The sequence below is a fragment of the Polistes fuscatus genome, unplaced genomic scaffold (genome assembly GCF_010416935.1).
Source record: "Polistes fuscatus isolate 324 unplaced genomic scaffold, CU_Pfus_HIC Scaffold7, whole genome shotgun sequence".
NCBI lineage: Eukaryota > Metazoa > Arthropoda > Insecta > Hymenoptera > Vespidae > Polistes > Polistes fuscatus.
In genome coordinates, this window is record NW_025113151.1 from 8,801,803 (window position 1) to 8,821,608 (window position 19,806).

General features: G+C 34.6%; 1 long non-coding RNA gene across 5 annotated transcripts; it reads right to left on the reverse strand.

Annotated features, from left to right (window-relative positions):
• Positions 1-14,357: 14,357 nt before the first annotated feature.
• On the reverse strand, positions 14,358-19,295 carry LOC122524323. Of its 5 annotated transcripts, none has more exons than XR_006305511.1 (7): positions 19,062-19,295; positions 17,245-17,458; positions 16,456-16,617; positions 15,656-15,789; positions 15,082-15,146; positions 14,767-15,007; positions 14,358-14,676 (listed from the first exon to the last, which is right to left on the reverse strand). It is a non-coding gene; the product is annotated as an uncharacterized LOC122524323 (long non-coding RNA). The 5 variants fall into 5 exon arrangements; XR_006305513.1 differs by having other exon boundaries at positions 16,456-16,580; positions 17,201-17,458; XR_006305510.1 differs by having other exon boundaries at positions 15,082-15,118; positions 17,201-17,458.
• Positions 19,296-19,806: the final 511 nt, after the last annotated feature.

A 19,806-nucleotide genomic window follows, 5' to 3' on the forward strand; every position in this document is an offset into this window, starting at 1 on the left:
GTTGGGTCTTGGATAGCTCAATGGTTAAAGAGCAGTCGCCCGAAAAGCGGAAGATCCGGGTTCGAATCCCGGCCCTCCAATCAGTCCAACGGCCCGATTTTTTTCACGAATCAAAAATATCCGTTGACCGTTTCACAGAAATCTTGCCAATTCGATAATTTCCCCCTTTCCTCTTGCCCACCACCAATCAAAATAACGCACTCTCCAAAAAAAGAAAGGAACCTTCCACTTTTCGCGTCGCTCGAGAAAAATTTGTCGAATACTCTCCGAAAATGAATTTCATTCTCGAAAAGTAATTGCTACCAGTTCTTCCTGAACGAATAAATAAACTTTCAATTACTATTCGAACAACTCAATTAATGATATCCAAGACATGTATTGTATAAAAAGCTCAGAGGAAAGATCCGTGATCGATCAAGTGATCGATCGAACGATCGATCGACAGATCGACAGATCGAATAAGAATAAGAAAGAAAGAAAGAATTTTCTTGGCTCGTAGTTGCATATCCGCTAATCGCGACGCGTTCTCGGCCGCTAGGCGCCGGTCTAACTCGACGTGCGCGCGTCAAAGCACGAAGTTTTCTCTCTCATTCTTTGATTAGAAAAGAAAAAGAAGAAAAAGAAGAAGAAGGAAAAGACAAAAGGAAATAAAGAAAAGAATAGGATAGAAAGAGAACACGTCGTTCGTTCATTCGTTCAATCGTTCGTTCGTTCATTCGTACGTTCATTCGTTCGTTCATTCGCTCGTTCGCGCGTCGATCGCCGCGGGATATTTTCGAGACGAACGATAGAGACATAAAGAAGGGACGTGCGACATCCTGCTGGCCGCGGGCGGCCATTGGCGAGGTATAAATCATTCGCGCGAGGGATTGCATTTCAATGCTTCGCTTGCTTGCTTGCTTGCTTGCTTACTTGCTTGCTTGCTTGGTATATACCACTGGCCACTGAGCATGTGAGACCAACCAAGAGAAATAGAGAAAGAATAAATAGAAAGAAGAAGAAGAAGAAGAAGAAGGAAAGAGAGTGAAGTAAAGAAAGAAAGAAAGAAAGAGAGCATCACTGGTCACATGTAACGCTTTTATTTAAGTACACCGGCAATGCTCCCAACGTTTGCGCTTATGTTCATCCCTCGTTACAGATGCAGCGAGCGCGTATCCGGCAAGCCTCCTCTTCGTCGACGAGCAAGAAGATAAGGGGAAACGGGGAATGAGGAGAAAGAGGGGGGACGATGTACACACGATCCGGGGAGGGCCACCTCTTGGAAACTCCGATCGACCTTTCTCCTTCTTTTCCTTCTCTTCTTTCTCTTTGTCTTTGTCTTTGTCTTCTTGGTCTTTCTTTCTTTCTTTCTTTCTTTCTTCCCCTTCTTAAAGAACAACCCACGAAGAACTCTGACTCATCTATCCATTCGAAACAGAACAAAGTCGAGTCTTTTCGATTTACCCTAAACATTATTTTATTCGTGGTATTTAAGTACGTGTTAAGGTTAATGCATTATGGATTGATGTGAAAAATTACGTATTGGAATTGTATTTTTGTTTTTTTAAATACTTTTCGCTTGTATTTTAGAAAATAATTAATTATAATACAAATCATAATTTTGTAATGTTTGTAATTGGGATTAAGGTTATATCAAAGGTGTAAATTGCAAAAACGTATATATTGATAATTTATTTAAAGTATTAGTAACTTCTTCTATTAATCACTTATATTACATACTAATATCGTACATATCAATAAGTACCCTGTAACCTAGCTCATTTATTTAAAATACCAACAAAAATAAATATTAAAAAATCCAAATTCAGTAAATAACAACCATCACATTATCAGTCTGTACCCTTTATCAATATAACACAACACAATATCCATTAATTAAAAAAGCAGGTTAAAAAAAGAAAATAATATTAAAAAACAAAATACAAGATCTCCAATAAGTAACGACCCTAATAATAATAATACCAATAATAACCAGGATATAATCCCTATGTAAAAACGTTAGATAATAATTAGAAGAGTTAGAAACAGGTGTACATACACATACATACATACATACATACATATATATATTAACTTACCATTAGAGATTAGAGAACGGAAAAGGGAAAGTGAGAAGAATTTCCCAGAGGCGTTCGTGGTCCATAGGCATGGAAAGAGGCGGTACCCCATCGACCGTATCACTGATCGTATCTTGCTCTCCTTGCCCAGGAGAAAGAAAAAGAGAGAAGGAGAAAGAGAGAGAGAGAGAGAGATGCGCTTGCTCGGCGGCGGCCAATGGCATAAATCTCAGTTCGCATGCGAACGGCACGCATGTGCCCGCGTACGAGCCACGCACTGGGCGTGTCGCACGCAACGCCCGGCACGTGGATACCTGGATACGCATCGACTGCCACTCTCTCTCAACTGACACTCGTAGTTAACTGACACTACATGAAAGAAAGAGAGAGAGAGAGAGACAAGAACGTTCACCGATTACTACTTACTAATACCAATACGATTTACGACACGTGCGTTCATACGTTTTATTTTTGATTTCGTCAAATTGTCCTCAGACGCGCGGTTCGATAAACTTAACAATTATATTTGGATATCAACGATATTTATTTATTTTTAGATTGAAATTCATTTAATTGTAAATAATTCATTTGAGATTTGTGCCCATATTTATGAAATTTTTCTAAGTCATATATCTCTTGTTTTCAGATATTTAAAGGATTACGTTGGAACACTAAGTGAATTCTATATAATATTGAAATAACAAACATTATCTAACGGTTCGTTCTTGACAATATCGTGAAAATTACATTGAATTAATTTAGTTTAAAATAGTGTGGTTTGAAATAACTGATAAACTTATTTTATTTTAGTTTTGACTTAGATTACTTTCATAATCATGGGCACATTTATTGGGATGAGAAATCTCATTTTTATTAATCGTTTAATTATTTTTTTCTTACTAATAATTGGTAGCGATTATGTTTCGTTTGATTGATATTTTTTATGATTATAATTACGTAGTATTTTATGACGCGTAAGTTCATACATTTGTGTTGGTTTGATAATTTTGTTTCATATAATTTGATGGGATTTATTAAAACTTCTTATGGAGAATTTGATTTGTTTTGCCATTGACTTTTATTATTAATTTAAATTGATAACCTTACGATGGGTAGAGGATGTAGCGTGCTAGTTCACTGATTCTCTCATTAGTATTAATATATGTAGATTACATTTTGTGTGTGTGGTTTGATTCGTATTATTAATTAGTATCATATAATTTTATTGCATCGATATTTTATTATTATATGTAATGACATCAAAGAAATTGTATTAATAACAATTACTCGTTATTTTATACAATAGCATGATACTCGATAGTCGATATATGTAAATTATTTAATTTATTTCATTTCTAATGGTAATAACGTTCTGTGCTTTATTCCAATCGTGGTGTTTTCATAATTTTTATTACATTAATTTGATATAATTCTCTTATAATTCTAGAATATTCAAAAATGTATAAAATATATGATACAAAAATTCTCATTATCGAAAAAGTTACTCACCTCTATACTTTACTACTATAAATTATCTAGATACTTACTATGTTTGTCATACATAATTTCCATTGATAATAATAATAATTATAATAATATATTCGAACAACCGTGTACAATAATAATAAGTAACATCATATTATATCGATGAATCTCATGTGGATATTTTATCGACTATAAAACGTCACCACGTTTCTTCGATAAATAAAAAAAAAAAATAGGGAAGACAAACGTGAAAAGGAAGAGAGAGAGAAGGATTATAGTTCCGGAAGAAAAAAAAAGAATCTACTCGTTTCAGATCGTTATTATATTTAATACCTAGATCAATATGCGGTAACGCGATTTGTTTTAAGTTCGTGAGTGGACTGTTTGCTAATCGGTAGTAGTACACACCTGGATATAGGAGTTTAGTGCATAGAGGCGCGTACGAAGGGTGCGTAATGCAGCTCTCTTCTTCGTGCTTCGAAACGTGACCAGACACGGGGCGTCCTGTGTCGATGAAACTTAGTGATGAAGGAGGAGCAGGAGGAGGAGTAGAAGGAGGAAGGGGTGGAGGAGGACGAGGAGGAGGAGATGTTCAACGCGGATGACTCAAAGTCTTTTTAGAATGTACGTTGGCATTGTGCACGAAGGTGTCACGGGAATACGAAAGAAGTCTTTGCGTGAAAAAAAAAACGAAAGAAAAGAAAAAAAAAGAAGAAAAAAAAACGAGGGATGTCGTAGTAGAGGAATCGTATACGGCACTGACCTGAACGATTCTCGATCGTACGGACAGATAAAGATTTGAATACACTGACGTATTCTTTTTTCTATAGATCGATATGCGTGGGATTGATTAACAAATTATTTCTACAAGATTATTTTTCTATGTAATCCTTTTTTATTAGAGAAATGGGTGGTAATATTTGTTCTCAATTTTTTTCCATTTTTTTTTATATCGATAGAAGTAAATATACGTGGCAATGTAAAATGAATTTTGGTAATATTGAAGTAAACGAATAAACAGAAGTCGCATTAGTACGCGTCCCTATTTGCACGTTGCATGTATTTTATTAAGTTGAATTAGTATTATTTTAAAATGATTAAATTTATTAATGGATTATAGTATGTAAAAATAAAAAGAAAGATAGAAGAAAGAAAAAAAATTCAATAAAAAGTACTAATGAAATATAAATTTCCATCTAGTGTTGTTGTCAGCATTAAACTTGTACGTTGGAATATGTGAGATGCAGTTTGTCCTTACCCCATAGAAATTCAGTAGCAGTAGATCGTTAATTAACGATCACGCTTCGGTAAGAGTTAACGTTCTCGAATATGGTCGTGATGACGATGATGGTGGGGTTACGGTGGTGATGATGGTGTTGATGGTGGTGGATGTGGTGGTGATGTTTTCTATTGCAGACTTGACGATCGATGCTGGTTGCTGCCGTTTCTAAGAGATTGAATCGAACGTGTCGACCATGGCACCTACTCTACCAACGCACGACTCAATGCGGATTTCATTTCACAATCGGCATCTTGAACTTTTACACGGAGACACACGATCTTTCTCGTATCGTCGACGTATTCGTGTAACTAAGTACTTAGTTACAGTCATACATACATACATTAGATAGATACTTACTTGTTAGATAGATATACCTATACCTATATACTAGAAAATGAGAACGAGACGATGACACGGGTTCTCTTCTTCGTTTCTTCGTGATTTTCTTAACTCATTCGTCTCCGCCTCGATCATTCGTCTTTTAATTAAATTCTTTCTTCGATCTCGATAGTAAACGACTTCTCAAAGACTCTTAGCGTGGATCGTAATTTTTCGATCTATCGTAAAGAAACATTTAAAACATTTTGTAAGACGTATAATACATGCCTGGTATAAATATATATATATATACTTACATTTCGGGTTTTTCTTAATTTGTTTTATTCGTCTTTTAATTAAATTCTTTCTTCGATCTCGATAGTAAACGACTTCTCAAAGACTCTTAGCGTGGATCGTAATGTTTTCGATCTATCGTAAGTAAACATTTAAAACTGTTTGTAACGTATAATACATGCCGGTAATAAATGAATATAGATATATATACGTACATTTCGGGTTTTTCTTAATTTGTTTTCTTTTTAAAACTTTAAAAGCGCCCGTTTCAACGTTACAGATAAATTTACTATTATTTTTTTTTTTTCGTTTGACTATGAACGAATCTTAAGATAACGCAATTCGAAGTAATTGCTTTTAGGATGATTATTTCGAGATAATTAGGATTGAAATATCAGGCGTACCACTCGTCGATGTGATCTACGTTGAAATCTTATGTATCTACGTTTCTAAGACTAATAAGACAAAATGTCAGCACGTTTTGTAATTAACCACTGCTCTCGGCAGTTAAATTCGTGCTTATTTTTATCGAAACCCGTGACGAATCCTACTATTTACGATAACGTTAATAAACGGTTAGGATGTGTTCTATCCCAGTCTAACGTTAACGATATTGCTACTTTTCTTTACCCAACGATAGATTCTCTCGAATGTATTTTACAAACGTGGAAACGTGTTAGGCAATAATAATGTTGTGTGTCGTTGCGTTCACGCGATCATTCGCATACTTACTTTTTGTTTTATTTCATTTTTATTTTATTTTTTTTTCTCTCTCTCTCTTTCTTTCTCTCTTATTCTTTTGTTTTTCCTTCATCATCATCATCATCATTATTATTAGCATCATTATCATCATCGTCGTCGAAAGAAACAGGTAAAGAAACTAAAATTCTATTTAATGCTTTTGAACTCGATGAGCCGGGAGAAACGACTTGGCCGTTATAAAATAACACGAACGTATGCGGACGCGTGCGTATATTTAGGGCCGATTATGCAAAGCGAGGTCTATAAATATGCAACGACATAAATGTCAGATATTCATACTTCGTTTATGATATTGGCTCGACGCCGGTAAAACCCTGTCACAAGTCGTATCATTATTTTCTATAAGAGTCTCCAACGATTATGCTACTTACCACAATCCACCTTTTGTTGTTCCTTTACATTTTCATTTTAATCAATCGATCGGCTGGCTTACAGTATCGATATCGTATTCGATATTACGATTTATCTACGAAACCTTCGTACGAGAAAGTAATTTTCTATTGACAATAATAATTATTACAATAATTCGGTAATATATTTTATATTTAATTTAAAATATAAAATATAGATATAATATAATATATTATATTACAATATATTTATAAATCGTTGCAATCCTTTTTTTTTGGTGGGGGGAGACAAATCGAGTGCAGGTGCAATGAATGTTTTCAAAACAAATTGTACGAATATATGTGTCTAATAAATGAAAACTAATTTTTATTCCGTTGGATTTTAGCGATGAGATCTTAAAACTATGTTAATTGCGTTCTCAAAATCGAATATACTTTTACAAATCGTTACACGAACATTCCGGATAAGTAAATCCTAATATATAAAAATAAGAATATCTCTCCGATAATTTTTATTTTCTCTCTCTTTCTCTCTCTCTCTCCCATTTTTTCTTTAATGAGAATGTGCATCGTTTAATTGCTAAAAGAAAAGTAAAAAAAAAAAAGAAGAAAAAAAAAGAAGAAAAAAGGAGTAAATAAACGGCAAAAGAAACGTTCTCAAAGAGAGAGAGAGAGAGAGAGATGAGACATCAATAACATTCATATCCGTTTTCGTTCGTGGTCGCGGTTTTTTCGTTATGCACTCTTTACGCATACGCGCACACACGTACACGCATATATTCCTTTATACAATCTCTCTCGCGTAGCATTATAATACACGCGTTAAACTCACTCTCGTTCTCGGTTTTCTCTCACACACAAATACAGATACAGATACAGATACAGATACGGACACAGACAAGACGTAATCGAAATTCAAATTTATTCCCACCGCCGTTAGCTGCGCGACGCTTCATTAGCACAAGCTTGGTGAACCGGGGGGTTGGGAGAGGGTGGGAGAAAGGGTGGGGGACCAGGGGGAGCAGTAGTTTAACTACCTGCTCGGATCGTCGTACGGCGATAATTTAATTATTACGTTAGATTTGCTAATTCGAGACGAGGGAGGCGGTACTGTGTGGCTTCGCCGTCCTGAGAAGAAGGGAACCACCTTTTGTTTTCTTCTCTTTTTTCTTTTTTTTTTCCCCCCTTTCTAAGGAGTAGATTTATACAGGGCGTCTATAGAGACTTGGAAAAGAGGGTGAGAGTGAGATAGTAATAGATAAATATGTATTTTAACGTGAGTCCTTTAAGAGAACTCGTTCGATTCGATCACACATTTTCTACCCCCCCCCCCCAAATGTCTTTCTTTTTTATTTTTTTATTTTACTTTTAATATCCTTCAGGATCCTTTCTAAACAATTCTCCTCCCCCTTCTCTTCTTTACTTTTCGTTTTTTTTTTTTTTACATAATACATTTTTGTTAGGTGTTCTTTTTTACGTATAAGTTTTTCGTTCTTATTTTAGTTGTTGTTGTTCTTCTTCTTAGCAATATCGTGTCTCGATCTTAGCGAACTATCGATTAACCGATTGATTGCCCCTGCTTTGCCTTGACCACGCCCATCGATATCCTTTTTGCGTTCGACCACCGTGATCCTCGACCGTGGCGGTCCCCGCGTACCAATGAAATCGAATTAACGAACGCGCCGGACCAATTAGACCTTTACGAGAATTCGCGCACAGGCCGACACTTCTTCCATTTGATTATTATTCTTAATTGCCTTACCGATTCCAATTGTATATACACATATATAATAAATTTGATCGAGGGGTGGGAGGAAGGGGTGCAAACAATTTTTTTGTCATATTTTTTCCCCGATAGACAAATGACTTTAGGATCTAATAATTGCAGTAATATTAATCGCAATTTTGAAAGGTTACGTATCAACACGTATGATTATCTTGAGATACTAAATATTAAAATAAATCACTTTATTTCACATTTTTATACATTTACATACGAAGAAAAATATTTTCTTCAGTTTGATATATCTAATATTATCAAGATTTTTTAGATTATTTATATAATTTTTATTAGATTAATGGTAATTAATTATATAAACGATTATTTTTATTATTTTATTTTTATTTATTTATATAAACGATTATTGAATAGAATGTTTAAGTATTGAGAATAGTTGACGTTTTGTATTTATTTTTATAATACATACTTTTATCCATTTACAATACGCGTTCTCAAATAAGTCACGTTTGTCGTTTGCTTTGAAAGCATTTGATAAAAAAAATAGGGGAACGCGAAAATGGAAATGGTAACGAGTTAATGTATATATAGATATATCGTAATGGCTCGATAATACCGGCAATGTCCTGCATGGAATATCTATATCGTTATTTCATAATGGGCGCGGATGGTGCGTTCACGGCATATGATCGGGGCAAATTACGAAAGTAATCGCACGGCCTCGCACACCACAACGGAATATCTTTTGACTCGTTTTTCAAATCTCAGAACGTTACACTTTTAACACTTATTCTCTCTCTCTCTCATTCATGAACTATACAATTAATAATAAAACGTAAACGTTTCTCTTAAACCATTTATTGCAAAAATTGCATTCAAATAATCATTCCACGAATTGAAATCGAACGACAAAACTAATATCGAACGAATATTGATTTCTATTCGTTGCTAATTTTTGTCCCCCTTAACTTCTGTCTTTTATTTAATAAACGAATGAGAATGAGAGCATAAAAATGTTGGTTTGAGTAAAATCGTATAAAAAAAATAAAATTAAATGAAGAGTAACGTCAATAATTTTTCAACGGCATAGTTTACAATATCGAATCAAAGCAAATTGCTGTGCGTACCGGGCGAACGAGTAGCATGCGTGCGGCATACATACAAATGCTCGCTTGCTACCGACTCCCAATTACGTAAGATTATGACATCTGTGACACAATCGTTGGTAGAGACGCGTGTGCGTAACACGCCCTCCTTCCGTGACACGCTCCGAGTATCGTCGCGATTGCTCGCCCTATGCAAGCGTATTCGTTCGTTCGTTCGTTCGTTCGTTCGTTAGTTTTCCTCTATCTGTCTATCTTTATCACTCTTTCTACATTAAAAAGAAAAAGAAATAAAAAAAGAGAACCAACGTTCTCTATTTTCCCGCGCGTTTCAAAGCGGCCTTTTTTCATTTTTCGCAACTTTGCTGGAACGGGGTAAGAGGGTGGGGTGAGGGGGGGGGTCGGAGGGGGGAGGATGTTTTGTAGAGTAGGAGTTAGGAGCGCGTGCCGTTAGCAATTAACTTTGCGTTCCTTGTCACGAGCGAGTTCACGAGCGTTGCACCGTCACGATTTGTACACCCACCTGCGTGTCCGGGCTCATTCAGTGCATCCTCTCTCTTTTTTCATTATCTTTCTCTTTCTCTTTCTATTATGGTTTATTCCTTTCATAGTTTGTGGTAAATCTTACGCTGAGAATCTCACGTGGGGGGGGAGGGAAAATTAAAAACTCACCTTCTTTTTATTTCTTTTTGTTCTTTTTTATCAACTCACCGATTATTAATTATATATATTTATATATATTAATTAAAATTGATAAAACGATCTCTTTTTTATTTATGAATCAAAGTTTATATATACACAGTCGTTATTTTGAAATTTAGGTATTGTTGTTAAGTAGATTAAAACCGATTAAAAAAACAAGTGACGTTACCTTAAATAGAAGTAAATATTCGAAATTTTTGTAGCTAACTTTCGAAATTCCCGTTCACACGGTTCCATTTCTTACGGATAATATTCTCTCTCTCTCTCTCTTTCTTTCTTGATTTCTTTCTTTCTTTCTTTCTTTCTCGGTGGTTATTTATTGACTCGAAATTATGCGCGCATCTTCTTCTTCTTCTTCTTCTTCTTCTCGTGTGTCCGTATGCGATCACACCGGTTGTGTTCGGATTATTTTGCAAGATATTCTCCAACATGCTCTCTCTTTCTCTCTCTCTCTCTCTCTCTCTCTCTTTCTCTCTCTTTCTTTCTCTTTCTCGGCTCGTCCGATCTTCATCGTGCGGTTGTAATTGGATTCGAGCTTAATACATTTATAATGCAAAGTTATTAACCTAACTAACGTACGATCGCCGCAATTACGCTACACGGCTGTGGGTTTTGCCGCCTTAACGAGCGAGCTTGAGAAATCGTATCTTGCCCTGAAACGAACTTTTGCCGACACCGGGAAAAAGGGTCGCTAGCATCTTCAACGGCAACAAAGGGCAACAACGATGGGTTACATTACTTTCATTTCAAATCAACTCGTTCTTTTAGGAAATTATTTGACGATAATTATTCGATGATTTTATTCTTTTCATCGATAATACAAAAAAAAACAGAGAAATTAAACGTTTCGTTTAATAATAAGTTTATCATGTGATGAAATTTTACTTTACGATTAATTCGAAATCAATAAATATCATTGGTTGGATGTTACATGAGGAATAACACGATGATTTTAGACAAAAATAAAATGTGTTTGTTAGTCGAAATAAAATAAAATAAAAGAAAACAATAAATATTTGTTCAATAGCTGCTTAAATATTTTAAAGATCGAAACAAAAAAAGGAATAAAAAGGAAAGAAACAGAGGAGAAGGAGGAAGGGAAGGAGAAGGAGGAGGTTAGCTCATTGGTAGGCCAGTAGCAAAGAATATGATTTCGTTTTCATATTCCAGGGTAGAAGAATACGAGAAGCATAGCAATGAGAACGTTGAAGCTTTTACGACCGGAAGCGAGGGGGGCACACGCGTATCCGGCCACAACCGAGAAGAGGAGAGTCTTCTTCGTCGAAGTTACCTAAAACCCCCTCTCGCCCTCCCTCCCTCCGAAAACTTCCCCGCCTCTTTTTGCACCGAAGAATTTTCGATCTCGAAAGGATCAATAAAGAAAAAAAGCAAAAAAAGAAAAAATATTTAACCGAAAATTCTTCACAATATTAACGTTCTCGCCTACTACTTTTCGTTTAAATTAAAGTTCTGTTCTTTAATGTAATCTGTGCACGATACGATTGCATCGGATTCTTCATTAAAGAAAATGTAATTAACTTCTTAGCCCAAAGTCGAACTAAGGTTGAAAGATCAATTAAGATTTGCAAGAGTACAGTGATCTATCTATCTATCTATCTATCTATCTATCTATCTATAAGACTGGCAGAATTTGTTCTTAACGAATTTAGAAGATTTATCATTTCGTATCTAACGTTTGTAGTCGATCCATTTTCTCAGGTTCTAAAAGACAGAGTTCTCGTTTTATTTAAATCCGTAGTTTCGATAGATCGTTTGTTTTTTCAGCTACTAACCTCCTCGTTATGTAAGAAGTTACGGGAGTAAATAGCCATGCTGTCGCAACTAGGCCTACCAATAGAAATGAAAACGTTTTGCTAGTAAACTTAGATCGCGTGCCAGGACGAACGATGCAACTTCGTTTTGTTGTTGTATTGGGGAGAGTTGCGTTTATTTCTATCCACTTTGTTAAACTCTCGAGATCTTACGAATCGATCTTAGTTAGAAGTCAACTTGGATCAGCGGTGTGTTGTAATCTTCTTCGAAACGAGGACCAACCGATATACCTTTCCTTTTATTTTTCTCTTGAAACAAAAAGAAAGAAAAAGAAAAAGGAAAAGGAAAAAGAAAAAGGGGAAGGGGGAGGAAAAAAAAAGGTAAGAATAGAATGGAACAGAAACGTCCGGTTTAAAAATAAAAAATGCAAATCGATTTAGGTCCCTTACGCCACACGGTTATTTTATCTTCCTTTTCACATCGTTCCGTTCGTTTAGTATTTTTTTTTTCTTTTCTTTTTTCTTTTTTGTTTTTCTTTTTTGTTTTAGAAATGAATTATAACGAATCAGGTAGTCGGATAAAGAAGGTGACTCCTGACAGCAGCTCGAATTTTTAGACAGTTCTCTCGCAGTCCACCTGTTCCGACAGATCATCTCGAGAACGAGATTATTTTGCAGATAAGAACGTCCCTTTTGTTATTCGTCTTCCTTGTTACTCTTTACAACTGAAACTTCTCCTCCTCCTCCTCTTCTTCTTCTTCTTCTTATACTTATTCTTATTCCTCGTCTTTATCTTCTTCATTTTCAATCTTTTAAACAGAACGCGTTCGTTCCTTAAACGTCGGAGAAGAACCTTTTCCGTTTTCGTCACACGTATAATACCAGAAGTCCTTCTTAAAACGTGAATCCTTTAAAAAAAAAAAGAAAAAAAAAAAGAAAAAGAAAAAAAAGTATCTACTTCTCTTATTCCCTGCGATCATTGAAAGTCCTCTCGGGATGTTCGAAAAGTCTACTGGCTACCGTGCACGCATAATATCTACATACGTATAGTAGAATGAAGCTTTCGAAATGGTGCGCGAGAAAATTTCAAGAAACAAAAACGGGGGAAACAAAAATGTTAAAAAGCCGAGTAGACAGAGACAGAGAGAGAGAGAGAGAAAATAAAGAAATGGAAAGAAAAATTTCAAGAGAATGAGAAAAGAGAGTCTACTCGAACTCGTACATCGTCTCTCCGTGGTCGTGGTCCGTGGTCGTGGTTGAGAAGTCGGTAAGCAAAACGTGAAACGTGAATCACTTTGTTACGGCTGACGTCGAGTCTAAAGTCGATTCAAGACTGGGGGAACGAATCCTGCTGATAGATTTCTCGTTCTCTCTCTCGAGAAAGAGAGACAACTGAAATATACGTCTCTCGTAATGCGTGCTCTGCACGCAATGCGAAAGTGTCATGAATTTTAGCAACGGTGTGTAACTACGCGTGCAAAACGATCAGGTATAATACACACACACACACACACACACACACAGACATACATATATATAGGAGGAGGAGGTTTAAAGACTCGAGGACACCCGTGAAGTTAGGTGGTCTCTCTTTCTTGACACAAAGAAACGTCGTGTTGTCTATCTTTCTTCTTTGACTTTTTTACTTTTTATTTTTCCTTCTTCTTATTCTATTTCTTCTGCTTCTTCTTCTTCTTCTTCTTCTTGGTAAGAGGGTAAAACCAGTGGCTAAGTTAAAGAGAAGACGCATCCGTTTCTTCTTCTTCTTCTTATTCTTATTTTTCTTCTTTTTATTTTTCTTGGTCTTCTTCTTCTTCTTCTTGGTCTTCTTTCACCTTCATTCTCCCTTCCAGTATTCAACGGAAATATTAAAATGCCTCGACGAGCTCCGCACATGACAATAAGTTCTTCGCGCTCCGGACGTGCTCTGGATACTGGGAGTTCGCTCTTAAACTACCATTCGCGTATATATTTGTGTGTGTGTGTGTGTGTGTATATATATGTATTGTATATGTATATACGTTCTCTCCAAGTCGTCTCTCTGTCTTTCCTTTCATTTTCTCTTTCTCTTCTTCTCCCGTTCTACCATATTTCGTTGGGGTGTCCGAACGAAGATTGAAATGCACACGGTGCACATCCTGTTCGGGAAAATTCAAATGAACCTTTATCCGTCCTGGCGTCTCTCGGTCGGCATACAGCCCTCTATATCTCTTTCTCTTTCATTCTTATTTCTTTTCTTTTTTTACTCGAGATTTGGAAATCTCACGTGTTAGTTAAAGAATCATCAATTTTTCGTACGAGTTTTGATAATAATCGATAAATGTGTTGGTAATTAAAACATTAGACGATTATATGTGTAAGTTCATAATTATATTTGTAATGATTTACTTTTGAACTGAATTAATTATGAAATAATTATTCACACGAATCAGATAACATCATTTAGAATTAATTAGGATAATCATCTGTACGAATAAGAAATTCTCATTTATATATTTTTTCAATTTGTATTATTAATTATTACATATACATATATGTTTATACATTTCAATGATTACACAGATGATCGTACGATTGTTTTAATAGACGTGTTGATTTATTTTCATACTTTGAGTACTGTAATTAAACTCCTAAGGCGCCATTAGGAATACAGCTCAAAGTTTGACTTCGTTGTTTTCTATATCATCGGTTCATTGATTTATTTCCTTGATAGTAATCGTTAAACTTCACTATTCATTTTATGAATTAGTTGGAAAAAATAATACAGAATCGTAGATATTTTTTGACAAGGGGCTAGTTATAATTTTGAAATTCTACGAGGATAATTCAAAAGTTTATTTATTATATGAATTGAAATATTTGATATAAGAATCATTATTATTATTATTATTATTATTATTTACTGTGATTGATTCGTTAATATTATTGAAGGTCTGTCGAGGATCTTTAATAAATTTTCGAAAATAAAACCAAGAACTCCGCCATATTGTTTGATCGTTATCCTCGTTATTGACTTTTACATTATTTTTTAAATCCTTTCGTAAATTTTCAGTCTTCCTTAGTACCTTATCAACTTCGAAGCATTTTAACAAATTTAACGAAATTTGCGACGGTAAACGTTTAGTAGCCGTTGAATTGGTTTGCCTGAAGAATAAACAATTCACATTCTTATCATCGTAATAGGAAAAAAATAAACTATTAAGAAATGAGATACTTACCAATTTTGTTGTACGTGCTGCCTCAAATTAATGGCAGCTAAAATACATAATGCGTACATTTGTTTCTGTATAAAACAATTTATCATTATTCAATCCTCAAACTATTATCAATTTCTAATAAATTATCAAAAATATAACTGTACGACAAAAATTTAGACGATCCAATTTATGTATGTTTAATTTATTGACAGTCGCATTAATGAATTTGTTTATCGTGAAATTAGATACAATTCGTACGTTTTAATGTTATTTTTTTTCAACCAAAATTTCGTAGTATGTGTGTAAAATAAAAAAAAAAACAAAAAAAAAGAAGTTGAGAAAAGTCGTCTAATCGAGTAGGATAACGACATATATCGTATATTTATAAGAAAATTGATGATATTACGATGGGATAGAGGGGAGGATGGATATCACGAAGAAAATATTTGAAGCACTCGTAGATCGCGGTCGTATTATCCGCGGAAATTGGTTCTAGCGAATGCGAGGTCATGAAAGATCTGCGCAGGCGCTAGAGGATCGCGTGCGAGACAGACAACTCATCCACACTCACGTATTAAACATAAGTGCTACTTACCTATGCCCGATCCTCCGAACCCGCGAGCATCTTTCTTCCCTTTTCTTCTTCTTCTTCTTCTTCTTATTCCTCCCTATCCCTCTCTTCTTTCATCTTCATCATTCTTCTCTCTCAAGTCTCCTTATTGCAAATCCCTTTACATACATACATAGATTACATACGTATATATGCGTATATACGTAGGTGTAGTATATATTTCATGGTGCCCTTTCTCCATCGGTTTTCTTTCTCTCGATCCACATATGTACTTCTCTTCTTCTCGAGAAGTTTCATGAGAAACGAGGATCCGTTCGTAGGAACGCCCTTACTTTCGTAGAATTTAACTCACCTTCCGTGAATTACTCACGCGATATTAACTTCGTATGGGATGTAACGATTTTTAATTTTAAATATATTAATACGGTTGTTTTATTCATTTTCTTTTAATACGCGAATTATATTGAATTACGTGTCTACCGATTAGAATGTTATTTAATTTTTGATCGATCTAATGGTATTGGGCAAGTTTGCGAATTAAATGAATATTATTTGTGAGGTAAATATAGTTTTAAAATATTCTTATAACATTATTAAGTAATAAATTATTAAATTAATAAAATTATAAAAGAAAGAGACTATTTTTCTGGACATACAGTTGCCCATTAAAGGGTTAAAAGTAATCCATCAGTATATTAGATTTAAAATGATTACATAAATTTGTACTTAATCGTTTGCAAATTTAGAATATCTTGATTTTCTTCTCTAAACCGAATTAAAAATAATATAATGAATTTAACATAAAAGAAAATTAGAAGATGTACTTTGGATGTTTCTCGTTCGGTCTGTTGATCTCTCTCCTCGGTAAAGGACGATTCGTGTCAAGGGTGAGGTCAGCGCAACGAGTAGGATGTTCCACGAGTAGTGGTTCATTTTCACCCGGGATAACCTTCGGCACACGATCAGCCGCCATTAAGGGGGAGAGTCTATAAAAATCATGTAAGTATCGCGGAATATTCCTTCAACCTGGTGTGTGTGTATGTGTAAGAGGAAAAAAAAGAAAACAAAAAAGAAGATATTAGATTCTGTATAGTAAACGAAAAATGAAGATAAAGAGAATATACAGATCGTTAGATCTTCCAACGATTTGTTTTTCTTTCTTTCGTAGAAAAATTCTAGAAGATAAATAAAATATAATATTATGATGAACCGAAAGAAGTTCGTACGTTCATTGTATTGAAACTTTACTTTTGAAACTGCATTGTAAAATTTACTTTAGAAATATTAATGATCAAAAAATGTACGAACTTTTGATTCAATAAGAATGAGTATAATATTCTGGTAAACCAAAAGGTGTTCTCATTCATTCATTGTGTGGAAACTTTACTATTAAAACTGCATTGTAAAATTTACTTTAGAAATATTAATGACAAAAAAAACAGCACGAACTTTTGGTTCACCCTAGTAATAATAAGAAGAAGAAAAAGCAAAAAAAAAAGTAAAAAAAAGAAAATAAAAAAGAAATATAGAATAAAAAGAATAAGGATAACACACAAAACTCGTAGACACCGTTTCAACGCGAAGCAGTCGCCATTATCAAATTATTCGCTCACTCGTCGGGCGCCATCTATCTTCTTGGAGCCGCGCGCGATCCAAACGTGTTATTATTTGATCCTCACTTTGTTAGCGATCTCTTCAGTGTAACAGCCTTCGCGATATGTACCTGCTTGTTGTTGGATTCTGCCAGGCCCGATCTGGAGTACTTCTCACGATCTCGCTTCTAGCGAGAAAGAGAGAACGAAATAACTCAAAGTAGCTTTCAAGTAACTGAGAGAGAGAGAGAGAGAGATAGAAAACACGAACGAACGATTCTCGTTGCAGGAGCAACATTGTTCTCTAAGTTCTCTTATTATTTTTTATTTTTTATACTGTTCATTTTATTTCTGTTAGTTGATCCCATTCGTCCAGCTGTATAGATTCTTCTGAAATGATATATATATATATATATATTTTGTTTCTTTCTTTTCTATATATCGAATTTCGTATTATGTGAAATATGATAATATCTATCTTGGGAAATAACATTTTCGAGAAACAAATGGAAAAATTGATTGGGCATTTAGTAATTCGATTCGCTCTCGTTCGAAAGTAGCGTGTAAGTAAGTTTATTTTATATCTATAGAATGAGAAAGTTAATCGTTACTGTTCCATACGGAAGATTAAACGACACCCCCGTGACGAACTCTAGTCATTGATTTCGTGGTTTACGAGAGCGTGTATTATTCTTGATATATTTTATCTTAAGTTAGATTTTCTCGTTACGAATGGGAAAATTTCTATTCTTCTTTCGTCGTTTATTTTTCTCTTCTTTTCATTATTTTGTTTTGCTTTTCATTGTCTACTAGGATGCGTAATTTGTTCATTATCAAAGTACTCGCACGTATACGTATTAATATATATACATATATGTATATATTTATAAATATATATGGTATATAACTAAGAAACAGGTGAATATGCATAATTATCCGTATTTATACTGCCAAGCTGGCACTAATTGCCTTGTGTAATTCTCATAATCGTAAATACGCTCGTCAAAAGGTGTTGAAACACAGCAAGTGCCTTCAGGCGGCAACCCAGCCCGATAAATAAATCACGGGGACGGCGAGAGAGATACGTAATCTAATTCCGCGAGATATGAACGACTTGAAGGGAGAAAAGGAGAATGAGAGAGAGAGAGAGAGAGAGAGATGTAAGCTCACTTAATTTGCCTCTGTCCACGATACTACTCTCAACTCGGATTTGACATTTCAAAGATCAAGGTTGATCGTAATTGTCAGTTTAAATGGATCTCGAACACGTTTTACGATTGTTCGTGCATTGTAAATTGGAAAAACTTAGTTGCAGTGTTTCCTTGAACTATATATTCAATCGAAAAGTTATAATATTTCAAATAATTACATTATTGTACCTAGATGTTTTAACATTATCGATTAAATTCAGGATTATTTAATTAACGGAATGTAATATTAAAATTATCGATAATTATTATAATGTATATTTATTTTATATTAAATTATTCTAAATGTGATTTGTTATTATTAAAATATGTTATACCAGACAAATAAATGATTCTATATAAGAAAATAATTGAAATGAATTAAATATAACCAATCATTAGACCGATTTAGATAATTTTAATATTACAATATAAAATGTTACTTGAAATATAATGAATTACTTGAAAATAATACGATTATTATTCGTACATCTTTAATTTCTATTATTTCAGTTCTATAACACAAATCACTTGATTTTTTACCAACGAAAGTCAAGAATTATTCCAAGTGATCGTTGATTAATATCGAATGAAATAAATACGAGAATTTGTTGATATTTACACTTATATGTTTATTTTGTAAGAACTTACTACTTGATTTTCTTCTCACACGAAAGTTAAGTATTCCGTTGATCGTAGGATACAGTATCGAGGCCAAAGAATGACTTTTGAGCGTTCTTAAAGGGAAATGAAGGGTTTAAGATGAATGGAAGTTTCTCAAGGTGTCAAGAGTCAACGAGGTAAAAGGCTCCGGGGTAGAACTTATTCGTGACACTCGACACGACTCGCAACCGTCACTAATAACAATGAACACGCTGTAGTCGTTTCGAGACGCGCTAGTACACTGGGTGTCTCGATTCAACGTGGCCATTCTCCTCTTCTTCTCTTCTTTTTCATAATCGTCTTCGTCTTCTTCTTCATCTTCATCTTCTTCTTCTACTTCTACTTCTACTTCTTCGTTTTCTTCTTCTTACCAAAGAAACAATATATAATATTTTCGAATAAACGCTTTGGGTACCTGGACGTTATATTTAAAGATCGCTCGAGCGAGTAGAAAGTAATATAGCATCGAGTTGAAGTCGAGTATGACTTGGGCGCTGTTACAAAGGACTTGACTTCAAACGTAGATCAAACAGGAGAGAGAAAGAGAGAGAGAGAGAGAAATGAAAGAAAGAAATGAAAGAAAGAAATAAAGGATAGACGGTTTAAGCAGCAGACGTTGTTGCGAGCATGACGTTGTCGGAAACGTAAGAAAGCAAAAGATAGATAGAAAGAAAAAAGGAAAGAGTAATAAAACGTTTTAAGAGGGAAGCGGTCTCATCGTTCGTTTGGATTC